Source organism: Pinus tabuliformis, chromosome X (genome assembly GCF_031772625.1).
Source record: "Pinus tabuliformis cultivar Carrire ecotype Pingquan chromosome X, CPIR1, whole genome shotgun sequence".
Classification (NCBI taxonomy): domain Eukaryota; kingdom Viridiplantae; phylum Streptophyta; class Pinopsida; order Pinales; family Pinaceae; genus Pinus; species Pinus tabuliformis.
In genome coordinates this window covers 1,080,224,474-1,080,243,440 of record NC_142308.1, presented here as the reverse complement: position 1 = coordinate 1,080,243,440, position 18,967 = coordinate 1,080,224,474, and the positions used below count along the sequence as shown (strand labels likewise).

The 18,967-nt window shown below is 39.0% G+C and overlaps 1 protein-coding gene across 2 annotated transcripts in view; it reads left to right on the top strand.

Moving 5' to 3' along the window:
• The window catches only part of LOC149143567 (uncharacterized), an 87,757-nt gene that overhangs the window by 54,104 nt on the left and 14,686 nt on the right, over positions 1-18,967 (top strand). Inside the window, exons 2-3 of one of the 2 annotated variants that reach the window (XM_089453260.1) lie at positions 9,174-9,226; positions 9,333-9,438. The exons of the other annotated variant lie outside the window; for it this stretch is intronic. The gene's annotated coding sequence lies outside the window, so the exon portion shown is untranslated. The remainder of the gene's footprint in view (positions 1-9,173; positions 9,227-9,332; positions 9,439-18,967) is intronic. 2 annotated transcript variants of the gene reach the window in all.

Below are 18,967 nucleotides of genomic sequence, written 5' to 3'. Positions count from 1 at the left end.
CTCGTAACTAGGGAGGTATTCATAACTATATATATATATATATATATATAGGTACATGGAAGATCTCAAAATGATGTGCTCTATGAAGAGTCACAACCTAAGTTGCACGAAACGCTGAAATGTTTCGGAGTTTCCAAAACGGGTACATTAAGAAACGTCACCTCGCAAAAAAGGAAACGTCAGCCAAAACGTCATATATGTATATATCAAAAATATATATATCTATAAATAAGTGAATAACACATTATCTTGCAAGAAAAAAAGGAATAAGACTCATAGATGACAATTTAAAAGGAAAAACAAGTCTATATTAACTCTAATAGATGATTACATGATGGTCGAATTTTGACCAAGTTTCAGCCAAGTTTCGGAGTTTCAGGTACGGGTACGGCCCGAAACGCTAGGTTATTTGAAGTTTCGTACAACATAGGTCTCAACACACACAATGCTATAGTTTAGATACTTGACCAACGTATCTAATCAGGTGGGACTAAGGTGTGTTCCAAGCTTTAGCCACTCTAGGTACCATTAGGCTTTAGATCTAACACCAACCCTGGTATTTAAGTGTGTATCCATGGTCAAAGCTCCAAGACCAATGCCACCCTCCCTACTTCGGGATCTAGACATCATCATAGACCAACCAGATGTCCTCCCAAGCATCTTTTCGCCCCAAGATGCTTCATCTCTACCCATCTACCAGATTTGTAATATCAACCAATCCAAGCATGCTTCTGAAATATTTGAACTTCTTATTTGGAAGAGATTTCGTCAACATGCCAGCTACCTGCGCATTTGTTGGAATATATTGTAGTTTCACGACCCCATCCCGCACCAAACTTCTAATGTAGTAATACTTCTTGTTGATATGTTTTGTCCTGGCATGAAAAACGGGGTCATCATACACCATAATGCTGCTTTGATTATCACAATTTATCACTATAGGATCCAGTGGCCCTCCAAACAAATCTGACAAGAGTTTTCTCAACCAAACTGCTTCTTTTCCTACTTCACATGCAACAACATATTCAAATTTAGCACTACTTAAAGCAACAAGATCTTGTTTTCTACTCATCCATGAAATCATTGTGGATCCCAAAATGAAACAACCACCGGTAGTACTTCTTCCATTTGTCTCACTGCCACCCTAATAAGAGTAGGTAAAACCTGTTAGTTTAACTTCCTTTCCATCATAGTTCAGGCAATGATGAATTGTTCCACGTAGGTATGTCAAAATGTGCTTGGCAACTATGGCTCCAACTGAAATTGACTAAGAACATTTACAACAAAGCATATATCAGGTCTAGTATTTACCAAGTACATCAAAGAGCCCACCAACTTACGATAACTTATAGGATCAGTGGGACTAGAGTCAGAGCTTCTCAACTTCTTTAAATTTGTGATCATGGGAGTAGTCATAGGCTTGGAATCCATCATACTAAACTTTTGTAACATCTTGATTATGTACTTTCCTTGACCAAGATATATCTCATCGGGTTTTTGCCAAACTTCCAAGCCCAAATAGTAGTGCATGAGTCCTAGATCTTTCATTTCAAATTCAACTACCAACAACTTCTTACATTCTAGAATTTTTCACTCCACACCTGTAATAAATAAATCATCCACATATAAAAGTATAATAATTGGTTCATTCTTCACTATCTTGATGTAGAGGTTTGCATCGACAAAACTTTTGACAAAGCCAATCCTTAAAAGATAGGCATCCATTCTTGTGTACCAAGCCCTAGGAGCTTGCTTCAAGCCATATAGAGCTTTCTTTAATTTGCAAACATGAGTTTCCCTGCTATTTATCTCAAAGCCTTCTGGTTGTTCAATATATACTTCTTCATCAATGGTTCCATTTAGAAAGGCTGTTTTGACATCCATTTGATGGATATTCCATCCCATAGTAGCTGCTAATGAAACCAAAGATCTAATAGTAGTGTATCTGGTAGTAGGAGCAAAGGTTTCTTCATAGCCTATTCCTTCTTTTTGAGAGAAACCCCTATAATCTACACAGTTGTTTCTAGAAGAAAATTGTTAGCAACACGATTTAACAATTTTCAGGATTTCAAAATTATTAGGATTGCAACAGTCTAATTCGATTCTATGATATATGAGGGTATGTGATTGGCATTTAATCAAGAGCACCAAGCCATCTATGTAGCCATATATTGGTAGTCTTGATTGTTAAACTCCTCTGTCATGGCATTAGCAAACAATGTGCCCTTCACTCCAACGAAAATCATTGATTAGGCATGTTAAGGTTTTTCTAACTATATTTTGAAGCTTGGTTTAGGTAGCTTCATCAATATTGGGTGGTGTTGATTGTTGTCCACAAAGGATTTAGACTGAGGAAAATGTTAAATTGAGACTGAGATTGAGCGTGGGACTTTGCTTTATTTGATGTGTTAAGGCTTGCTTGCCCTGTTTCTTGGCTTGGGAATGGTCCATACATGCTTTGTTGAGTTGCTTGGACACTTGTTTCACTTGTAGAAGGTACCAGGTTGCCACATTTGACCCTGTGGCTGCCCCAAAGAGAAGTTGGCCCCTCCTAAGGGTATAAAATCGGCTAGAAAAGGCATTTTGAGGAGGGTATTTTGGATGCTTTGACTTGGAGTTGACTTGGCATACCATGGAGAGTGCAATTGGCCTCTTTTGTGCCTTAGAGAATGAAAATCATTGGCTCATGGAGTATGAAATCTTTGTGAATTTCGAAATTGCCATGCAAAATTAGGACCACGGCCAGGGAGGTGTGAATACATAAGATAAATAGTTCATGTGGGGAATAAAAAGTAGGTGAGCTCAGATAATGATGAAATGGGTGTTTTCACCCTTATAATGTGATCATCAATAAAGGGCCCAATAATAATAAGTGTTCCTGTAAGCCATGTGTCCTAATAAATCCACCATCACTACCTCCAAAGCTACCTAGAACATAAGAATTCCCATGAAGGAACTCCCCACACACCATGATTTGGATTGGATCACTATATATTTGATCATCCATCGTGATGTTTTCAAAGTGGAAAAATTGAAAAAATCAACTTACTCGAGTGATTTTATTGACGAAACCCAGTGTGGAGAATTGGAGTCTGGAACCTTTTGGGGCTAGTTTGAGTCCTTAAACGACATTTTTTGGGCGTTAAACGTTTCTGCTTAAATGTTGACCCTGTGACGTTCTACACTTTCAGACATTTCCAATTGTGCAGGAAATATGTTATTTGGAGTTCAGGTTAAAAAATTATGCCTCTCGAAAGTTCGCATATTGTGTTTGACCACCATGATTTGAGAGGATGCCATGTCAGGCCTCTTTATTCATGGAAAAGGGACTAGCCATGTGAAGACCATGAAGAAGACTCTAGAAGGGTCAAATTGGTAACCCTAGTTCAGAGTTGAAGGAGTCAAACTTAACCCCTAGTTGGCTATCAAATTAGGTTATAACTGAGCCATTAGGAGGAAAAAGGGGTTCCATTTATTCAAGTGCATTTTATTCTGTAGTAGAGTATAGTAGCTGAGAGTGGATAGAGAGAGATAACAGAATAGAGGGGGTAGTTTTCTGTAGCAAGCCACGGGCCATAGGTCTTGAGTAATTGCATAAAGATGATCTTCTCTTTTGTATTTGCATCATATCCATTCCAGACAAAAGAGAGCACAACAACCTCACCTTCTAGTTGGGGTTTTTCCTGTAAGAGTTTCCCAAAGCATAATCTTGGTGTTCATTGTGGTTTGCGAGTAACTGTGTTTACTGTTGGAAATGTAACTAGTGTCGGTCTTCATAACGCACCATTGATATATTTATTATATTCATCATTATTATTTTATTCAGTCAAAGCATGTTCCTCATGCTTATAGAGTCATTTGAGTAAAAAAGAGTCAAAAATAAATTATTTTGAGTAAAAAATTATGTATTTGAATCAAGCCCCATTCGGACTATTGAAAGAAGAAAAAAATGACTTTTTGTCTCGAGTCAAAAAGTCAAATTGTCAACCACAAGACCAAGTTGGCCCACCTTGGACAAGTTGGCCCTAGGGTCAACTATTCGACCCTCTTGAACATGTATATACAGAAGTCAACTTGACCACTTTGGAGATCATTCACTCATTTATCATCACATTGATTTTTGTGCCAAACAAGAAGAAGAGAACCAAAGTCAAAGAAGAGAGAGGAAAGTCAAAGGAGAGAGAGAAGATGATTTTTTTGCCCTAGTTCTACTCACACATGCGAATTTTTCTGAGGTACTGCAGGCCCAAAATTTCAGAGGGCCGGAATTTAAGGAGTTGACCAAATTTCAGAGATTTGACCAAATTGACTTTGACTGGATTGGAGGAGGGTTGACTTGGATCTTTGTGGCAATTTTTGGTCATGTTCTTGGGTCTCAGATATCTCATTTTGATCTGATTCTATAAGAGAAGGATTGGTTGGGTTTTCCCCCTTTTGGTGTTTTGCCCTTAGCTTGGATTCTAATTTCTCGTGTTCTTTGTCTCTCTTGATTTTTTTTGTTTTGAACATTTGTATTCACAAGTAATTATCAAGAAGAGGAATCAAACTTAAATCTACACTATACTTAACATTTACTTGTTATCTTTTTTTTTTTTTTTGCATATTATCTATTGCATGCATAAAAAACAACAAACAAAACAATAATAACAAATTTGGAATCTAAGGAATTAATCCTTCATAGTATAGATTTCAGTTTATTTTCATAGATCTATTGCCACGAATTGTCTAATGGAATATCCACGAAAGTTTATAGATCATATTGGTATTAGAGCAAGTTTCTTTGGCTATTTCGTGGGAAGTTGTAGGGGATCTAGGAAATGGCTTGAGTAGGAAGTCGTAAAACCCTAAACATAGTTGATGAATATGTTTATAATAACCCTTGAGATCCGGAAAGGAGTGATTCTCGAGGTTGAAAGTGTAGGTTGTTAATATTGACCACAATATGAACCTCCTTATGATAGCTCTAGGTTTCGAATTGGAGAAGACAGAGGTTCCAACTTAGAGGTCAAATCAAAGGGAAAATTGGGGGATCAGGAATATCAACCCAAAAAAAATGCAACCGAGTTTGATCTCCGTGAACCATTCATAATCCCTCTTCAAGATGGAAGCAAAGGAGGACATCGAGTTGTATCAAGGTAAGATTGATGCTTTGAATTTAAATCATTGGTTGCAGTAGTTAGGTTTATTTTAGTGTTCACCACATAGATGAGGAACAAAATATTTCATTTCCTTGTTTGAAATTAGAGGGTCATGCCCTGACCTAGTGGGGAAGGCACACGAAAACTATTAGGTTGGAGGGGGATCCTCTAGTAACTAAGTGGGAGGATTTTAAAACTCTCATAAAGTCCCAATTCTACTCTATCGACTTTGTAGAAGACTAGTGAATTCAATGGCATTACTTTAGGTAGAGACAGGGACAAAGTGTACAAGAATACAACACAAAGTTCCAAATGATGGCAATAATGATGGGTATTTATCCCAAGAACCCAAATGTACTCCTCAAGTATTTAGGGGGTGTACAAAGCCATTTTCCAAAGCAAGTGATGTCATTCAATCCTAGATAGTGGATGAGGCTTGTGTATAGGCACAATCCCTAGAAAACATAGGCCAGAAGAAAGGATAGTCAAATGGTTCGAAGTAGAAGGAATGCCAGGAAGCTTCCAAGGAGGGAAAGAAGAAGTGAAAAGATGGGAAGGACAAGAAGACAACAACCATTGCACATCAGTGCAAATTTCCTAGCAATGACTGCAACATTAATGGCCACACAGAAGAGAAGTGATGGAAATTGCATCTATAATTGAATCGGAAGGAGGGCACGAAGAAGAAAAATTTCATAGCCATAGTTTTTAGCAACTAGGTGGAGAGTAGCTCTAACATGGATGGGAAGATTGTTTGCACATTAGTGCAAAAAAAGTTGCATTTTAGCAGACTTCATCAACAAGAAGAGAAGTAGATGACCAAACTCTTTCATATAAAGATACAGGTCAAGAAGACAACGATTGTGCTGAAAAATGCAACTAGGTTCGGTCTTCATAATTGTATTTGAGTCATAATGAAATGTATCTATCAAAAGAAAGAAAGAGAAATTATTATTATTATTAATATGACTTATTAAAGCATGGGTTTCATGCCTGGGTCATCATGTTTTAGGTCAAAAGTCCCCATTGAGGACTTCTAGGATTTATACTAAGTCAATAGAATCATTATCCATTTAAAGAGACCCTTCTTGGGCTTTTGAATCATGTAAAAAGATTTATTTTTGAGTAAAATAAGTTATTTGTCACCTCCACACCAAGTCAGCCTCAAGGAGATCAAGTCGGCCTCAAACAGGGTAATTCGACCTCACCAGAAGCTTATATATTGGAGTGATATGATTCATTTGGAGGAGACTCACTCACACAAGTTCGATATCGAAGAGAGGCAACAGAAAAGTGCGAAATTCCAAGAAGAAAAAAAGAATTGCAGGAGAAGGACAAGGACAAGGTCAAAATTTTGGGCTATCTCTCTCTCTCTCATACGAAGTTATCAAGGTCAAAGATTTTGTTGCTAAAGAGATCGAAGATTCTGTTGTTAAGGAAGTCGAAATTGTTGTTGCCAGTTACTGCCTCTAGGTCAAAGTTGTTGCCAAGGTCGAAGTTGTTGTCTTTAGGTCGAAGTTGCTGTTGCTACCAGATTGAAGTTGTTACTGCTACTAGGTCGAAATTTCTGCTAGATCGAAGTGTTGTTGTCGCTGCTGCAGTTCTAAGTCAAAGTTGTTGTTGGAAGGTTGTCATCTACAGATGAAGGAAAGGGTTGACTTGGTGGTTAGAGGAAGTCTGTGTCTAGGTCAAAGAGTTTTGGATTATCTCGTGAAACTATTGAAGGAAGAGTTGTTGATTGGGTTTTCCCCTAGATAGGGGTTTTGCCCTGGTTGTCTGTCTACATCTAGTGTCTTTTGGCAATTGCTTGATGAACTAAGTTAAAAGAAGAATACGAGCAAGATAATAAGAACATAAGAATATCACAAGTAATTATCAAGATAAAGAAAATCTTTCTGCCTTTTTGATTTTCTAACATGGTTTCAAAGCTAAGGCGAAGAAGAAGGAAAAATGCAGCTTGAAGATCTATTGAAAGGAGAATAAGGAATTTTTAAAGGTTGAATAAGGATCATATAAGGAGACAAGCTATCTTCAAGAACCATGTCTAACTCATTGAAGGGTGAAAATAAATTAGAAGGAGCATCAAATTATAGGGCATGGAAAAAGAGGATGGATCTTATCCTCAAAAAGAATAAAGTCTTGGATCTAGTAAGAGGAAAATTGACAAAGCCATCAAATGAAGCAAGTGATGCAGAAAAAGCTAAATTTAGAGAAATAGAAATATTGGCCATGACCCTAAATGGTGGATGGAATAAAGGATAACCTCATTCCATATATATCCAACATAGATTTAGCTCAAGAGATGTATGAGTCCTTATCAAAGTTGTTAACAATCAAGAATCTTGGTCAAATTGCAAGTCTTAAGAATGAACTAAGAATCATGAAAATGCCAAAGGATGATATCGTGGCTTCCTTCTTTGTAAGGATAGCTAGAATTAGAGATAATCTCCAAGCTATAGATGAGATTGTAGCTAAAAAGGAGCTTGTGATTACTGCTCTTTTAGGGTTACCATCTTCTTGGAGTTCCTTTGCAGTAGGGATGAACAGTTGGTTGGTAACTCCAACATTTGAACAATTATGGAATGCATGTAGCCAAGAAGAAGCCAAAATTTCATTTGTAAGCAACAAAGAAGAAGAAGAGAAGATTTCAAATGCCTATTCCTCTCATCACAAGAACAAAGGATCCTTCAAGAAGTCTAAAGGGCCAAGAAGCAAGGTAGACCTATCCAAGATAGAATGCTACCATTGTCACAAAATGGGTCACTATAAAGATAATTGTCTTGACAATCCGAGGAATAAAAAGAGAAGCTGTTAAAATTGGAAACTCGGGCCAAACTCCACATGGGTCATCTTATTTATGACAATTGATATTTTTCTTGGATTCCTCTCTCCGAGAGGTGTAGGATTGATCTAAAGATCATCCGATTCTGACATGTAAAAATGAAGTTATGAATTTATTTTGATTATGGTCAAATTGTCAAGGTCGGCCAGCAAACTTATGTAGGCTCAGAAGCCCAACAGTCACGTCTATTCATCCTCAACGTTGCATATAAATAGAAGGTGACTTAGCCTCATTTGGACACACTCATCTTCACACTTCTCTCTCTCTCCTCATTGATTGGGTACGGATTTTTGGGCCTCTCTCTCTCCACACGTCTGAAATTTCAGGAGGCCGAAATTTCAGGAGTGAAATTTCAGGAAAGCAAAATTTCAGGAGACTGAATTTCTGGACAGTTTGACCAAGCATTGACTAGCATGCGTTGACCTCCTTTGACTGTGTTTTTCTGAGGGCTATCTCTGTTTGGGTAGGTCGCATTTTTGGGCACATGAATCGAGGCTAAACGCTGACTGTTGACCAGTGTTGACTGCAGCTAGGATTGACCGCAAGTGGGCTGTTTGACCAGAATTTCACTGAGTTGAATTTGATTGTTTTGAGGGCTATTTTATCTTGCTATTTGGAGGCCAAAGTTGATTGAAGTTGACCGATTTGCTGAGGGTCAAATCTGCCTTGTTGACCAACGTTGACTTTTTTGGTTAGGGCTCTTTTGCTGCTGTTATAAATTATCAGATTTGTAAATTGTACTATCTCTCTCTGCTGAACTATTGAAGACTAAAAGAAGATTTGATCAAGGGTTTCCCCACATTGGGGTTTGTCCCTGGCTGGTGCCACATCTTGTGTCCTCTTGTCTTGGCTTGTCTTCTACTATTTATGTTTATGTTCTATCTGCATTTTACTATCATGTTGATGTGATTGCTAATCTGAATATTGATACTGGGCTAATAAAGAAATTGAAGTAAAATTGCTCTAAAGCATAGAACATACCATTGTTACCTAAAATTAACAGAAGTAGGGATTAAGCAAATGTTGCTGAAGAAGGATCTCCAAAGAATAACAAGACCGAAGAATTAGAATAAAGGACATATATTACTAAGTCCCTCTACTCTAAGCTTTGAATTGTTTTCCTTTTTGTACTTTGATTTCTAGTATTTATAGGTTTAACATGTTTTGGAAAAACTTTTTTGTTAAATTTATAGGTATCCCTCGAGGTTGGACTAAGAGGGAGCCCTCACCATTTTTCCAAAAATAGGTATCTTACTCCTTGTATTATCTTTTTATATTTGGTTTCCCTTTCTTATCTAGATGTGTTTGTATTAGATGCTAATAACATTTCCTTTACATTTTTCCTTGTTTAGGAAAGCCTTGCTGAATGCTCAAGGACTATGGAGAAGACCTCACAAGACAAAGCATGATAGAAGTTCTATTGGAATTGATGTCCTATAAGGTTTGTCCAACTCAAAGGTATGTCTATAAGCTTTGTTCTCTTCATGATAAAGGTATATTCATCCATTCTAATAAATCTGCTTTGCATTACTAACATGTGTTATGTCTAGGACCTTTGAATCATAAAGATTCTTATTTGGGAGATTAATCATTAAATTGAATATACTCTATCTATAGATTTGATCATTCTTGTGGAACCCTATTAAGGTTCTCCACAAAAACCCAAAGGTATGTCAATATTGTTTATGAAACCCTAGTCTTCGTAGGGTTGTTGATGAAATCTAGAAAAATACTATACTTTTGACATTTGGGGTTTTGATGGTAATGTCATGTTTAGAGTTTTAGTGTTGCTTTGGAAACCCTAGTCTTTTAGGGTTGGATGATAATGTCTATCCTAGACCTTTAGAGTTTTTTGGAAATCTAGGGTTTGTTGTGTTATGTATTGAAACTCTATATCTTTATGGTTTGGTAGGTTTTATAAGCAAAACCCTTATTTTAGTTAAGATGATGTCCTAGGAATGAAACCCTAGGTGTATGTTTGTCCGTATGATCAAAACCCTAGCCTAATTGGAATTGTTATATGTCTAACTTTAATGTTTGGAAATTTGTGTCTTGGGTTCACCTGATATATGTTGTTATGATATGCTTGTGCATGACTATGATTTCCTAGATATATTTATGTGCTAACCTACTTGTGGATGCTCATTGTTCTAGGGTTTGTAACTATGTCCTAGTAGAAGTTTGATATTCTAGGATATGGTAATATTGTTTCCAATGTGATGATGAATCTAGGGTTTATAACAAACCCTAGTAGAGGTTGGTTATATTATTGAAACCATAGATTGTGCTATGATTGATTTTGATTGTTGATATCTAAGGCTTAGTGTCTCAAAATTGGAATCTAGGATATGTCCTATTGGAAGTCTAACATATGAATTCTAAAATTGTTATATACATTGTGCTTGTTTGAATTGCTTCTAGGGTTTTCATTATGTCATAAAAGATTTTGTCATATTTGTGAAAGAAATATTGAGACATTGGATATAATGAGACTAGTATTTTTGATTGAGTTATTGATGTGACCTAGGGTTTATGACAAAAGCCTAGCAAGAAATTGAAGTATGTATCTCTTGTTGCTTATGAACCTAATTGTCCTTAGGTATTTGATGTCTAAAGTCTAATGCTTCCATTATTGTATGATTCTGATATAGTTAACTTCATGCTTCTATATATGTATTTGGTTGTACTTGTTTAAGTTGTGTAGGTACATAATCCTCAATATGTTGAAGATATTCGTAAGTAAAGTTGATTTGATTGATAAGCATGATAAAGGAAGTTATGTAAATGATGATGAGCAAGATGACTTTGATAAGAAGGAATGAAGCCATGTTAGATTCTCCGATGTTATGAAAGTTGATCTCCCTAAGTTAAGAGGTAGTCTAGATAGAAGAAATCTCCCCAAGTTGAGAGGGAGGGTATACTATAGTTATGATGGATACCTTAAAGAAGAATTTGGAGAATGCATTTTGATGTACTACTAAAAGGAGAAAAGTAGGATCCGGTTGTAGAATATGTTGTTGCATGTGAAGTAGGAAAGGAAGTTGTATGATTGAGGAATCTTCTGTCAAGATTCATTTGGGAAGTCTCTATGTCCTACTGTGATAAATTGAGAAGCAACATCAAGATTATTGAAAACCCCGAAGGTTTGTGTTTACTTATGTGTATTTGAAAAGTTGTTATTGAATGGGGTTGTGTTTGTATAGGTAAATATCTTGATGTTTTGGAAGCATGCTTGAGATTATTGATCTATTTGATCGAGAGAGATTTGTTACTGATTTGAATAATCAGGTGTGTTGAGGTTTTGTGTGTAAGACACATTCCCTGGGAGGACATCTGGCCGACCTATGTATGTTTGGTGTCCTGATTCTGAAGAGAGAGGGTGGTGTTGGTCTTGGAGCTCTGACCTTGGATACATCCCTGGATCCTGGGTTGATGGTTAGCAAGTAAGCCTAATGGTACCTCGACTGGCTGAAAGCTTTAGTCCATCTTAGTCCCACCCGATAGATTGCCTTGGTCAGGAATCTAGTTTGTGGCACCGAGAGTGCCTAAACTTTTCATGGTTCATGTGTTTTGAGATCTTCCATGTACTTGTATATGTATGAATACCTCCCTAGTTAACAGGGAGTGTTGAAAAATGTAACTAGGTTCGGTCTTCATAATTGTATTTGATTCATAATGAAATGTATCTATCAAAAGAAAGAAAGAGAGATTTTTATTATTATTAATGTGACTTATTAAAGCATGGGTTTCATGCTTGGGTCATCATGTTTTAGGTCAAAATTCCCCATTGAGGACTTCTAGGATTTATACTAAGTCAATAAAGTCATCCTCCATTTAAAGAGACCCTTCTTAGGCTTTTGAATCATGTAAAAAGATTTATTTTTGAGTCAAATAAGTCATTTGTCACCTCCACACCAAGTCGACCTCACCAGAAGCCTATATATTGGGGTAGTTCGATTCATTTGGAGGAGACTCACACAAGTTCGATATCCAAGAGGCAACAAAAAAGTGCGAAATTCCAATAAGAGAAGAAGAATTGCAGGAGAAGGACAAGGTCAAAATTTTGGGTTTTATCCCTCTCTCTCATACGAAGTTATCAAGGTCAAAGATTCTACTGCTAAAGAGATCCAAGATTCTACTGCTAAGGAAGTCAAAATTGTTTTGCCAGTTACTGCCTCTAGGTCAAAGTTGCTGCCAAGGTCGAAGTTATTGTCTTTAGGTAGAAGTGGTTGCTGCTACCAAATTGAAGTTGTTACGGCTACTAGGTCGAAATTTCTGCTAGATCGAAGTGTTGTTGTTGTTGCAATTCTAAGTCGAAGTTGCTGTTGGAAGGTTATCATATACAGAAGAAGGAAAGGACTAACTTGGTGGTTGGAGGAAATATGTGTATAGGTCAAGAGTCTTGGATTATCTTGTGAAACTATTGAAGGAAGAGTTGTTGACTGGGTTTTCCCCTAAATAGAGGTTTTGTCGGGCTGTCTGCCTACATCTGGTGTTTTTTGGTAATTGCTTGATGAACTAAGTTAAAAGAAGAATACAAGAAAGATAATAAGAACATAAGAATATCACAAGTAATTATCAAGATAAAGAAAATCTTTCTGCATATCTGATTTTCTAACAGATTGATGCTCTGTTCAACTCAAGTTCATAGGCAAATCTTTTAGCAGCAGATTTGGTCAACAAACTTGGATTGGAGGTCCATGATCATCCTAGCCCATATCCATTGGGATGTGTCAACAAGTAGATAGAGATAAAGGTAACCAATAGTGGAAAATTGAATTTGCTATCAATGTTGATTTTATTGATGAAGTAGAATTGGATGTAGCTCCACTTGATGCATCTGAACTTGTCTTTGGGAGTCCCTATATGTACATGTGGGATGTAATCTTCATGCGAAGAGCCAACCAATATCACCTTGTCAAGGATGGAAAATCCTTCATCATCAACATGCAAAGGGGCAAGTCAAATATTTTTACTAGTAAGTTCGAACGAAACTAGGAAATTGATAAGTTATAGGAAGAAGTATGTTTTGTTATTCTTGAGAGAAAATTAGTCTGTAGAAGAGTCAATGAAAGTAAAACATCCTTGGAGGGGTGCACTAAGGAATACAGACAACAATTAGAAGATTTGCTATAAGCATATAAGAGAGTTGTTAAAATTGGTAACCAGGGCAAAACTTCTCGTGGGTCATCTTATTCATGGCTGATAATATTTTTATTAGATTCCTCTCGTCAAGAGGTGTAGGATTGATATAAAGATCATCTGATTCCGATAAGTATTCATGGAGATATGAATTTATTTTGATTATGGAATTATTATCAAGCCGACTTACAACTCATGTAGGCTCAGAAGCCCAACAGTGGCATCTATTCACCCACCAACGTTGTGTATAAATATAAGAGGACTTTTCCTCATTTGGACTCACTCATCTCATCACATCTCTCTCTCTCTACTACGCAGAAATGAGTCTCTTCTCTACTGCGCTGAAATGGGTCTCTCTCTCACACATGTGAAGCCGGAAGCTGTTGAATTTGAAGCTGCAACTGCAGAAGTAAAGATTGACTTGCGTGGCCTAGAAGATCTCCTCTTTGGAACTGCGCTGTAGGTTCATCTGAACCTCCTCTGAAAGTCGCAACTTTTGGTGGTGGAATGAAGTCAATCCGATGAACGGTTTGCAAGATATCGACTGCCCTAGTTTGAAGCCGGAAACTGATGAAACTGAAGCTGCAACTGCAGAAGTAAAGATTGACTTGCGTGGCCTAGAAGATCTCCTCTTTGGAACTGCGCTGTAGGTTCATCTGAACCTCCTCTGAAAGCCGCAACTTTTGGTGGTGGAATGAAGTCAATCCGATGAATGGTTTGCAAGATATCGACTGCCCTAGTTTGAAGCCGGAAACTGCTGAAACTGAAGCTGCAACTGCAGAAGTAAAGATTGACCTGCGTGGCCTAGAATATCTCCTCTTTGGAACTGCACTGTAGGTTCATCTGAACCTCCTCTGAAAGCCGCAACTTTTGGTGGTGGAATGAAGTCAATCCGACGAACGGTTTGCAAGATATCGTCTGCCCTAGTTTGATAATGAAGCCGCTAATGTTGATGCTGCTGATCTAGGGTTTGCTACTGCTGATATGAATCAGATTTATTGTACTATTTCTCTCTGCTGAATTATTGAAGATAAAAGAAGATTTGATCAAAGGGTTTCCCCACACATTGTGGGGTTTGTCCCTAGCTAGCTGCCACATCTTGTGTCTCTTGTCTTGGCTTGTTTTCTGTCGATTGTTTAATGTTTTATCTGCACTTTACTTTATGTATGTGTGATTACTAATCTTTGGAATATAATAAGGAAAAGAAGTAAACTGTTATAAGCATAGAACATACCATAACTTAACATGGTATCAGAGCTGAGGTGAAGACAAAGCCCGAGCAAGAGCAAGAGCAATCATCGAAGAGAATATTGGCAAGGCTATCCTAAAAGAACTATGGGGTCCTCAACACTCTTTCTTGCTGAAGACAAGCTCCGTGAGAAAGCTGACTATCACGGATGGAAGATGTCTATCGATCTAACCCTTGAGAATCAAGGAGTGTTGGATCATGTGAGAGGCAATATTGTTGAGCCTCCATCAAATGCATCCGCTGCAGCCTGGAACAAATGAAAAAATGGAGAAGTCAAAACAATAGAAGATCATCCGGGACTCTATCGACAAGCACTTGGTGGCCTACATCTCTGAACTGGACACCTCCAAGGAAATCTACGATAGACTGGTGAGTTTATTTAAAGTTAATGATGCAAATCAAGTTTTGTTTCTTAGAAATAAGTTGAGGGAAATCAAGAAGGGTAAAGATGAAAGTATGCAAACATACTTCTTAAGAATCACCGAGATCAAGAACGATCTCCTATCTATTGGGGAAACTATTATTGACAGAGAAATGGCACTCACAACTCTTGGAGGATTGCCATTTGAATGGTATGTGTTCAGGACTACTCCTTTGAACTATAATGTAATTCCTGGTTTCGAGGAATTAATGGCTAGATGCATTCAAGAAGAAACAAGGGAAGAAGTGCAAGAAATGCCTATGCCTAAAGGTCCTCCTGCTGCCTTTTCTTCTCATGCAAAGAAAAGAAATAATTCCGGGACTAAATCAAAAGGAAAGGCTGGACCTAAGGCTAGAAGAAAATGATGATGTTACATTTGCGATAAAGCAAGTCACTATGTATGAGATCATGAGCATCATGGTGAATGAGATCATGGACATAAAGGGCAACATGAGATCATGGACATATAGGATAGCATGATGATGATGCACACTAGTTTGAGCAGCATTATGATGGATAAAATCATGGACATGGGCAGCATGATGATAATCATGATTAGAGAAGCATGGTACAGTATGCAGTGGTGCAACTCGAAATCCCTCTGATGGCAATCAAAGGAATGATAAATTCAACAGCAAAGGTAAGAGGAGAGCTGGGAATCAAGGAAGAGGACAAGCATTCAAGAAGGCTAGAAATTCTAGGATGTATTAAATGCACCTGACCTCAAAAGGAACCTAGTGTCCATCTTGGCAATGGAAGACAGAGGCTACAAGGTAACCTTCAGCAATGGCAAGGTATGTATATGGAAAAATAATGTTAAAGATGCCTTTACTCTTGGGTTTAGTGTTGATTCATTATATCAGGTCGATGGAAGTCCGCTAGGTGTCATGTCTTGTGACACAACTCTTTAGTCCGAACTTTGGCATCGGAGGTTTGCCCACCTTCATTACAAAGCTCTACCCGATGTAAGACAGATGGTAACAGGGATGCCCGAATTCCAAGTAGAGAAAGAAGGTGTATGTTCGGGATGTGCCAAAGGAAAGCTCAAAAGGGGACCATTCCCCTCAAGCCAAAGCAAGGCCTCCGATATATTACAATTGGTTTACTCAGGCATACCTGAGGTTGGCATTAAGAGGGAGACTACTACACCACATACTCCTGAGCAGAATGGTGTGGTGGGAAGGAAGAACCACACGATGATGGAAGCTGTCCGGGCCATGCTACATGATCAAAGACTTCCAAAGTTTCTATGGGTTGAAACTACAATCACCGCCGTATATGTACAAAATCGATGCCCTCATCAAGCATTGGGTTCCTAAACTCCTGAAGAAATGTTCACCACCGGTCAAAGGGAAGTCGTGATTAGTCATGATGTCACCTTTGACAAAGATATGGCTCTCAGCAAGGTGGACAATCTGCTGACTTTGAGTAGCTCTTAAGAAGCCGACACCAGGGAACCGAAAGAAAAGGATGATGAATCAATGCCTGATGTAGAAGAACCCATGGATCCGATTGATCCTCATCCACATGAGCCTTCCTCTTCTAGGAAGAGGCCTTCATGGCTTAGGGGGATACTTGATGGTGCTGAAGGACATGTTGCACCCTGAGGAACCTTCCATCAAAGTAAGAAACTTAACAAGTATCAGGGATACCTGACCATCATGAGCACGATCATACAAAATGAACCTTCATCATTCTCAGATGTCATCAAGCATTAACTATGGAAGGATGCTATGACCACAGAATATGAGTCTATTATGGAGAATGATGTCTGGGAAGTAGTTCCCAGACCCTGGACAAGACAATTGTTACTTCAAAATGGCTTTACAAGATAAAGCATGCAGCGAATGGAAGTATGGAAAAGTATAAGGTCCATTTTGTTGCTCGTGGTTTATCCCAGAAGGGAGGTATAGACTATGATATTTGCACCTGTTGCCAGATATACGACCATCCGCTTGATCATAGCCCTTGTGGCTTCACAAGGATGGAACCTACATCAGATGGATGTTAAGACCGCGTTCTTGCATGGTTCTATCAAAGAAGAGGTCTATGTGGAGCAACCTGAAGGATTTGAGATTTATGATTGAAAATCTCATGTATGCAGGTTGAAGAAGGCTCTCTATGGGCTGAAGCAAGCACCCCGAGCATGGTATGAGAGGATCGATAGCTACTTGATGAAGCTGGGATTCACTAGGAGTGACGCTGATCCTAACCTTTACTTTAAGGTTGAAGATGACAAGCCTCTCATACTGGTGTTGTATGTGGATGACCTCTTTCTAACAGGTGCAAACCCTTTCATTCACAAATGTAAGAGGGAGATGGCTTCTAAATTTGAAATGAAGGACCAAGGACTTGAAGTGTGGCAGAAGCCAAGGGAAATTTTCCTATCTCAAGGAAAATATGTGGTAAATATATTGGAAAGATTCGGTATGATGGACTGCAAGCCTGTGACTACCTCGAGGATCTTAACTTTTAGAAGTTATATGGTAGTGATGTCGGACCAGACTTGGGAAATGCCTCTGAGTTTCAAAAACTCATTCGCATTGATGTTCTTGGTGAACCTCCGTCCGAACATATGTTTTGCAGTTAGCATTGTGAGCTCATATTTGGTTGAGCCTCACTGGATTGATGCCAGGAATCTTCTGAGATGTCTTCAGGACACAATCTCTCATGGATTAAGATACACTGCCGGAGATGTGAGACTACTTGGATATACTGATGTTGATTGGGCAGGCAGTGTGGTGGACCGTAAGAGCACTTCTGGGTACTGTTTCACCTTGGGATCTGCTTCGATATCCTAGATGAGTAGGAAGCAGAAGTCGGTGGCTTTGAGCACCGCCAAAGCAGGATATATTGTTGCTAGCATAACCTCGTGTGAGGCAGTCTGGTTGTGAAAGCTCTTCAGTGAGCTGTTTGGATTTACATTGGATACCACTGTGATTCTCTGTAACAACCAGTGGTGGGATTCGATTATTGAAGAATCCCGTATTGGTCAATTGCTCCAGCAGATAGACATCATCTGAGATATGGTAAGTCTATGAGCAAGGAAGCTCCATCACATTAAGATGATGTACAGGTTGATACACCTTGTCAAAGCCCCGAGTAAAGATCTAATCTGTGATTTTCCCAAACGACTTGGAGTCGGCAAGAAACCCTTGTACAAGGGTCCTGCATGTTGCATACATTGAGCTCTGGGAGCTCTGAGGGCTTGCGGTTCCTACTAGAGCAACATATGACCACAGGGTGACTCACCCTCCTCTGGTGGTGCACATTGGGACAAGATGATTCGCTCTCTTGTGGAACAGGATGATTCGCTCTCCTGTGTAGCAGGATGATTAGTTCTCCTGTGAGGCCTGGATTGATGTGTTCTCCATGGCAGCCTGGATTGATGTGTTCTCCATGGTGATTGTAGCAAGATTGATGTGTTCTCCTGTGAGGACAGGATTGATTAGTTCTCCTGTCGAGGCATCCTACCCATGCAGTCTGGGACTCATGGGAAGTACCTCTCATCTGATCAATGAGCAGGGAAATGAAGTTAGGGACCATAGTAGTACCGATGGACGCATCGTTGTATCTACCGTACTCCCTACGCTAGGATGACCTCCATTGATCTGGGATCAATGATACTGGTCTGGGACTAGTGGTAGGAGTTGTACCATACTATGACGCTGACTTCGGGTCGATTGAGACTGGTCTAGGACCAGTGGTACATACTCCGAGATTGACTTCGTGTCAGTGCAGTACTGGTCTGGGACCAGTGAGAGTGGTACATACTATGACGCTGACTTCGGGTTGGTTGAGACTGGTCTGGGACCCTTGGTACACTCTCTGAGACTGCGATACTGGTCTGGGACCAGTGGTAGGAGTTGTACCATACTATGATGCTGACTTCGGGTCGGTTGAGACAGGTCGGGGACCAGTGGTACATACTCCGAGACTGACTTCGTGTCAGTGCAGTACTGGTCTGGGACCAGTGAGAGTGGTACATACTATGACGCTGACTTCGGGTCGGTTGAGACTGGTCTGGGACCAGTGGTACACTCTCTGAGACTGCTATACTGGTCTGGGACCAGTGGTAGGAGTGGTACTTACTATGAAGCTGACTTCGGGTCGGCTGAGACTAGTCTGGGGCTAGTGGTACGCACTCTGAGACTGACTTTGAGTCAATGGAGGAT